We start from the raw sequence: 8,587 nt of genomic DNA, 5'->3' as shown, positions 1-8,587 counted from the left end.
TCAAACTCACTTGTGCTTCATCATTTTCCCACCTTGTTTATATCACTTTTACATTAACTCCCACCATGTGGCATGTCTGGCACTGAATGGACAGAGTGAGAACAAAGCCCACAAACTGCAGCTTGTGAGAAACAGTTCTGTGAGGAGCAGAGCAGCCATAAGGGAAGAACCAACTGCATGAATTTCATGCTCAGTGTGCAAGGCTTGACAGGCTTGTACTGTTTTGACAGGCTTTTATTACTTTTTACATGGTGCTGAATCATGAGAAAAGCAAGCTCACAAAGACACTGATATTGCTCACAAAACTGCAGACTTGTCTGTGGATTTTTGTTCTTTTATTTTTTCTTTTTAAGAAAGCTAAATTGAATTCCTGGAATACATTCTAAATAACGAAGAAAATCTAACACATCCATCTTTAAGAAGTCTTGTATCAGGATGTCCCTTATTTCTTTTAACACAGCAAACTAGGCTAGCTAGCACAGCATACAACTGAACAGACCACGACAGGGTTTTCTTATCACTGTTATGAAGCATTACCTGGTATAGTAAGACATTTCTCCTATATACCTTTTAACTGAAAATACATATTCTCAATATTTATTTGAGTATATGTATATGCAAACATATGGTTTTATGTTAAATCACCTACCTCCCTTAGACAATCTAAATGGATTTAGGAATACTTAAATATTTTCCCCTTGTTTTGTGGTTGGATACTGGGGGTTTCTTCACAGAGAAGAGTTTAATGACAAGTAAAAAAGTCAGCAAACAAAACCTGGATCAAGGGATAACCTCTTCTAGCAAATCACAGCCTAACACTGAAGTCAAATTTGAATAAACTGTTGTGCAATTTACTCTGCTTATTCTCTGCAACACCTATTTTATTAATATTTGCACAGAAACATTTTCAGTCCCAGAATCCCATCTACTCCATCTCCTCAACTCCACCAAGCTTCTCAGGTCTTTCTTGCTACCACAGTTCCAGAGATATGCTGTAATTTTGCCATGACAGTATACAGTTTTCATCAAATCTAAGCCTTCCTCTGAAAATATCACAAAAAAGGTATATATTCTCCTTACCATTATTATCTCCCATTGTGAAGAATTTTTAAATTTCTTCATATTTTGAGATTTAGAAGCATAGTCCAAGAGACCACCTCTTCTTTGTTTTGCCATGATGCTATAACTCAGTGTTCTTACAACCAGGATTTCATCACTCCCTCACTACCCTAAACTTTTTGTTTGGTATCTAGAGTCCCCCATTCTTTTGCCCAGCTGACAACTGTTGAATTTGTTCCATCTGGAAGCTTACTGGGGCTCCTTTTTAGAAGAGGAGGGAAGCAGGAGAACTCATTCCACACTTCCAAGAAAGTAAGAATTCTAAGAAATCTGAACATTTGTATTAATTCTTCAGTCTTTTCTCCACTGGTTGTAGGACAGATAGTTATAAAATGTTGGCTTCTCAAGAAATCATGGGAAAATGAAGATTAAGGTTTTCTTCCACAAACATGAACACCAGAAACATCAACACAATAGGGTGTGTCCACTCTTTGCAGTCAACAGACAAGCATCTCATCAACATAAATTTCAAGATGTATTTATGTTTCAGCATAGCAGTAAAAAGACTGTAATTATCAATTGTGTTTTGTTGAACTGTGGTACATTTATCATTCCAAATTCAAAGTAACATGTTAGCTTGTATCAGTAACAAAATTATTTTGAAACAAATACATAGAAATACCTTGAAATCTGTCCTATGGGGCAGATATTTAAGACAGAGCTTTCAGACCCTAAATTAGGATTCCCAGCAACTGGGTTACTAGTATATAATCTTACGTTGTAATATAAAGTAGCTCAACAAAGTTGGACCTACTTAAGCAGCACTTTTTTCTTTTGTCCTTATTTTCATCAGATTTTTCACTATTCCAAACTCTAAGATGCTAGAGTAACCATGTATTAGTCTGCAGTTAACACCTTTTTCAATATTTAAAAGCACCTAGTTGATTGGTTATTTCCCATCAGGAAAAAAATACAGGATTTTCTGGCAACACCTACATATGCCAAAAAGTCTAATTCCCTTGAAGTATCAACACAATTTACTGAAAGCTCTTTAAAATGAATCTGTGGTGGTGATCAAGCTTATTTCCAAATAAGTACCAACAAACAGACTTGTCTAGATTCTGTTATAACAGGGAAACAAATTTTGCAGTCATCTCTGTTTTGCTATTGCAACACGCATACTAAGAAAATAAGTAGTTCGAAAGAAGACCACAGAAACGAGGGAGAGACTAGTGCTAAAATGAAGAAAGTCCTGAAAGTAGGCAAAGAGCAACTTTGTGCTTTCTTTTCTGTAATTCCTTCTCCTTACACAAGGAACGAGAAAACATTTTAAAACGCATTTTTACAACGCCATTTCTTGCTTGCACAGTGCTACTAACAATATGGTGTTGACTTATTTCTCTATTTTTGCGAAATTCGCTAGCATTTTGAATTAAAGAACAATTCTCTCTAAACTGGCAAAAAACCAAAGATTATTTTGAAGTGGTATTTCTCTGCATTCCCAGAAGAAAGCAAGTATAAATTAAAGCTCATTCTACCTTGCAACACTATTGGAAAGTAGAGAGCTATTTTAAAGATTTGAACAAAAGGATATATTGATAATAACATCTAAAACCAATAATCAAGCCCTGTATCAAAAGCAAGAACAGATCTCTGGAATGAGGGAAATGGAGATCAGTGATATCAAAAAACCCACACTTGAAAATAGGAAGACTTCTAGTAGTTTCAATTTAAAAGAGTGTTGGAATCCCAGATTTCAACGCAAGTGCCTTTTTTCTTTTTTTAACAAAAACCCAATAGAGTCCACAAAAAATCTGAACACATGAGAAAAAAAAATTAAACTTTCTTTTTATTTTTTCAAAGCAAAAAGAACACCAAGTAAACTGGAACGAGCTGATAGTCCTATTATCCTCAAAAGAAAAATTAAACTAGTCATACCAATTTTTCTGCTATTACTCATACAATATGTCTTGAAAATGGTCTCAAAGATTTCCATTTGATCTCATCCAAGCTTATGTATCACCCTATTAGCAATCAATTATATAGATTTCCACTGTCTTGAACAAAAATAAATGCATGCACAACAAGCTGAACACCTCACACTTTGCTCCTTTCTCACCTCTACTCAATTTCTGTCCTATCTTCTTTTACTCAAAAAGTTTTAAAACCACGTGTTTTCTCTCCAGGGCAATGTTCAGTCCTTATGTATGTGATTTTCTCTGCAAGACAAAGTAAGCTTTTAAGCTTACTCATGTTAATAACCAAAATATACACATGCAGTTCCACATACCTCCTATTATTGGCATTTAAAATTGACAGAGATGCAAAGGAGTGAGCAGATTGAAGCCTGTAAACAAAAAAAAGACAAACCTCACAAGTTGAGAAGGACCTAGAAAAACAAATAGCTTACCAATGCAATAAAGGAATGCCTAAGAACTAGATACAATTTCTGAGGCTCTTCATGTGCAAGAAAAAGGGCTCCTTCAAATAAACTGTTCTTCATTACAGTACTTTTTCACAGAGTCACTGTACTCTCGAGCCAAAGCTTTCCCACACCTTTCCAGGAAACTCTTGAGATCCAGTTGCTTCCTCTCTTGTCCATTAATGCACACCAGCATCTTCAGATATAGACAAAGCACTACAGCCATTCCGTGAACTTTTAACTCAAAAAGCTTCTTCCGTCCACAATTTATGAACAGTGACCATGATGATTAGGGCTTTATGATGAAATCAGCACTTTGTGATATGGAAAATATGAGTTCTTTTAAGAGAAAAGCAGAGTAGGAAAACACAGACTGAAAAGTAAATTCGTCCTTCCATAACTGTTTATTTTTGCTCAAGTTACTTGAGGCAGACAGGATAAACAAAATGAACAAGTCTACACTTGAAAGCAAAAGATGATGTGTGAGTAGCCTAGCTCTTTAATGACATGTTAGTTTTAAATCTATTTAATTTGACTGACCCTGAAATTAGCTCAGTTGGTTAGAGCATGGTGCTGATAACACCAAGGTTGTGGGTTCAATCCCCATATGTAAATGTCTTAAGTCACTTAAGAGTTGAACTTGATGATCCTTGTAGTCCCCTTTCAACTCAAAATATTCTGTGATCTGTGACTTTAGTGACAAAAACCTCTTTAATAACCACCGAGATACTGCTTTTTTTCCTCTTCAGGTAAATTACAGGGAGTTTAAAAGTACTTGTTTTACACACAATCTATACTTTGAGCTCTTCTGGGGGATTTAAATTAGAGCTTTAATCACTGAGTCACAGAATTATTCCATGCTTGCTTGAGTGTTTTATATAAAAAAACCTCAACATATCAACCTTTCCTTAAGAATGCCAAAACAACTCAGGCCAAAGAGGCCAGAGATAAGTGAGTAAAATCTTTTTCTCCCCTCAAACGAGTAAGAAAGACATAACAATGCAAACAGCAAACATTCCCAGACTCTTAGACAATGCTATTTTAATAATACATATACTTTTCATCTTCAGCCATCTGAAATATTTACATGCACGACCAGATGACAAAATATGTAATTATTTCTTTTGACTATTCAATTTGTGAAGATTAACTTGCCAAATTAGTTATACAACCTGTAATACTTGTCCACTGAGAGCCATTAGAGCCTCCCCAACCGACATCACTGTTCCATCTGCTCAGTCATCTTCTGGTGTAGATCAAAAGCAGTAACAGCCTCTCTCTCTCTGTTCTCAAGTGTTTGAACTAAACGAACTCACTAATTTCTTCAGGTTCTCCAACAACTACATAGTTTCTTAGAACACTGCAAACATACATAAAAGCTTTGAAAAACAAGGCAGTAAATTGTGTATTTCTAACATTAGACCTGAAATCCTAGACCAACCCAAGAGAATTTAAGAAATATATTTGTCTCTTTGCTTACCCCTCCCACAGCAAAAAACCACAGCTAAGGAGTGCCTTTTGCTCACTAGAAATTTAAACACATATTTAAATACTCTGCTAACTAAATTTCAGTACTGTAAAATGGATCATTCCATAAAACTTGGTATTGATATCTTCATCTCAATCTTGCCAGTTATAATAGCTGTGCCTTTCACATATGTCTGTGCACATAGAAATTAAAATATTTTTGTAAATTTCAAAAGCTTTACACCAAAATACCCTCAAGCCCCTTTCTGACAAGGGAATACAATTGCTGGCATTTTTATTCTGAAGCTAGCAAACTACTCTCTGTAGTTTTTGAAAGTTGATCAAAATAGTGCCATATTCTGGTAAGAAAAGCCTGCTACTAAGCTGCTAAATAAATACATGAAATTAAAATACCCAACCCAACTACAATAAATAGTACCCCCTTTAATGTTAGATGAGATTTCCAAGCAGACTGATGCACACAGGAATCCATATATAGTATGTCATATCAAGATCTTCAAACACCATCCCCTGTAGTCTTTTTTAAGACCAGATACATATTCACTGTCTCAGGCCATCAATATTATTCTAGAATCTCCTCAGCAAGGCACAAAACATATCTGATGGATTTCTAACGTCACTGTGTTTTAGGGCACTGATCAACCTAATAGCATGCATCTGTATTTCTGCTGCTGGCACACATCTCCCTTCCACTTTCCCCCACAGTCAACACTGTTTGCCTTAACTGGCCTTTCTAACACTCTTCTTGCTCCATAATAATGACATCATGAGATAAGAGAACCGGTCTGTTTGTGGGAGAAGAGAGTTCTATAGAGGAACAGAGAGATCATTTCAATGGAAGGGAGACAGACATTTATAGAAGCTGGGATAATATTCAGCAGATTTACCTCGTGGCAAAAGAAAATGAAGGACTACAGGTCTGGAAAAAGGAGCATGTAATTTACTGTGTTTAACTTTGTGCCTCCCTTACCTTTTCGGGCTTGTAACAGACAGAACAACAACATATGGTGCAAACTGCTTCACAATGCAGACTTGGTGTAGTTTCCGAAAATCAACAGGTACACATGAATATTGGTGAGCCTCCATCAAGACCTTTTTATTCCATTTTCCATATAATGTACTGACAAAGGCTGTGTGCTCACACTGAGACCCATTCTGCCAGGCTTGAGTACACTTAGCACCATTCAATCAAGGTAAGATTCATAATGCAGCTCTTCATTTCCAGTAACAATAAAGGAGGACTCAGAAGAAAATTAATTTCAGAAAATCCGCTTTTAATACACTTCTCTGTAAAAGATGTACGTGGGGGGACAGTGTCTTAGAAGACATCAAGAAAAAGTTCCATTGCAGATAAATTCGCACAAAACCAAACTCCACATTTGCCTACTTGATATTATGCTCAGAAAACAACCAAATGGTTGCTTTACAAGAAAGTTCATACGGTTTAATATGCACACACTGAGATTTAGCAGTACCTACTTTACAAGAAAAAAACCAACCCAAACGAAGCAAGAATCCAGGTCTCAACTGTGAATACTGTCCACTGTTAGCAATGTACCAGCCACTTTCATGGCATCTTTTACCAGACTCCCAAATTCCTACATTCATCTTGCAGCTTATGAAACATCTTATTTAAAATTTGTAACTTCAGGTGGATGGTTTAAGGTATCTGCAGTGTAGCAATACCTGCACTTTTTGCCATGGTAACAACACATACTTAAACATATTTTCTCAGAATTTAAATGACTCTCAAGTGATAAAGCTCAAAAGTTTTCTGGATACTTGTTGCTGTGGTTTGCAGAAAATATCCATTAGAGCCAAGCAATTTTAGGAGATGCACTCATTACACTACCGTGAATGCGTCTGAAAAAGAGAAAAACAGCTGCAGGAGCAACCCCTGCTTCCATTCTCTGCTAACACAATTTCTTCTTTTCTGCTTTTATCAGTGACATTTGTCACTGAAAGACTGTGACCTAATCTCATTAAATGTTAAATTAAATGTGCAGCACATTTAACTATATTATTCACATGTAAAAAAGGGGCAAATGTTACACAGAACACCAACAAAAAATCTGAAAAAACTCACTGCTTATATAGTCCCTTTTCACATAAACCATGTATAGTTTTAAAGAGTGATAAAGACTTAAATCACAGGGGACGTTTGAAATCATAGAATACTAAAGTCTTCAGGCAAATACAAGATCATTAGGTTTTAGACAGAAAAGACTAGAACAATAGTGAAAGTTATGACAGTACTCTTAAAATACAAATAAATTAGTAAAGTGTACATGTCTTCTCTCAAAGTTTGAAGGAAGCCACTGAACTCCTGCTAGAGTCCTGGCTCTTTGGTTCGATTTTCAGTAACTGTCATTAATTTTCCGTGTTAATCCCAGGCCAATAAGGGCAGAAAAATCTAAATTCTCTTGATAAACTCTTCATTGTGATTTATAATACTGGCAAATCTACTCCAAACATTTTCTTTGTGAACTACTTTCTAGTTTATCAAAACACTTAGCCAATCTGTGACAGAATGTACTGCCACCAGGATCTAATTTGTCCCAGTGTATTTTACCAGTACTACATAATGAGGTGCAAACACCACTCTTGCACTAAGCATTTAAGGAACAGGTTTTCCTATATAAGCATACAACTCCATCTAGGAGAGCTTCCCAATGGACATTTTGAACCCAAACAGAAACACACAAAGTTAAGAAGTTTTTTACTAATACAGCAAAATACCTATTCAATACTTCGCAGATGAACTATATCTTTTCCATAGTCCACATAAATAAGACAATGATATTTCATAGTTTCATCTTTAGCTTGTCTTCATTTTGCCTGTACTATTAGATTCTGCCAAGTTACATGCGTATCTTTAGCATGAATGACTGACCAACTTCTGAAGCCTTATCATTTAACTATGACTACAGGAAGGAAATAGATTATACCTAAGGCCAAAACACTAATTTTATCTAAAATGCCATTAATTAGCTTATCTCACTGACCACACCAAAGCTTTCTTTGAAGTAAAAAAAAGGTCCTCCTAAAGTGTAGTCTGGTCTGGTGCCCAGAAGGCGAAATGCTGTGCAGCCGGTGTGTTACTGAGCCACGCTTAGGGTAAAATGATAAGCTCCCCGATTAACCCTTGGGTAAGCCCGCAGAGCAGCGTCTGAGCCGCCTGACAGCCCCGGGGCGGTGACGGCTCAGCGCGGCTCGGCGGGCACCGGGATGCCGGCGCACACGGCGGGGTCCCGCGGGTGACTCACGGCATTCCCAGCCCGCACCACTGGAGGCATCGCTAATCCGCTGCCTCCTAAGGCTCTCTCACGGCATTAGCTCCACACTGAGGAACAGCTGTCGGTTTTATAAACTTCCTTAAAGGTTCACGGGGTTTCCCAGGCTTATGAGGTGAACGGGATTCGCGCCTCGGCTGCAAAGGGTAAGGAGGTTAACGCTCCTTCTCCTCTTCCTCCTCGGCTCTTCCTCCGCCCGGCGCCGCAGCGGGTGCTGTCCGGGTTGTCACCGTCCGGCCCCGTGACGGGCACCTGTGGCGTGCCATTTGTCGGGGCCGGTGTCGCCGGGCACTGGCACCCACCGCCCGGCCGGGACGCAGCCCGG

At 37.7% G+C, this 8,587-nt stretch overlaps 1 long non-coding RNA gene across 1 annotated transcript; it reads right to left on the bottom strand.

Annotated features, from left to right (window-relative positions):
• Window positions 1–2,889: 2,889 nt before the first annotated feature.
• Window positions 2,890–6,012, bottom strand: LOC108445444. The gene is made up of 2 exons (XR_001860295.1): window positions 5,940–6,012; window positions 2,890–4,841 (listed from the first exon to the last, which is right to left on the bottom strand). It is a non-coding gene; the product is annotated as an uncharacterized LOC108445444 (long non-coding RNA).
• Between the last annotated feature and the right edge of the window lie 2,575 nt (window positions 6,013–8,587).

The sequence above is a fragment of the Corvus brachyrhynchos genome, unplaced genomic scaffold (genome assembly GCF_000691975.1).
Source record: "Corvus brachyrhynchos isolate BGI_N302 unplaced genomic scaffold, ASM69197v1 scaffold142, whole genome shotgun sequence".
NCBI lineage: Eukaryota > Metazoa > Chordata > Aves > Passeriformes > Corvidae > Corvus > Corvus brachyrhynchos.
This window is presented reverse-complemented; position numbering and strand designations above follow the sequence as displayed.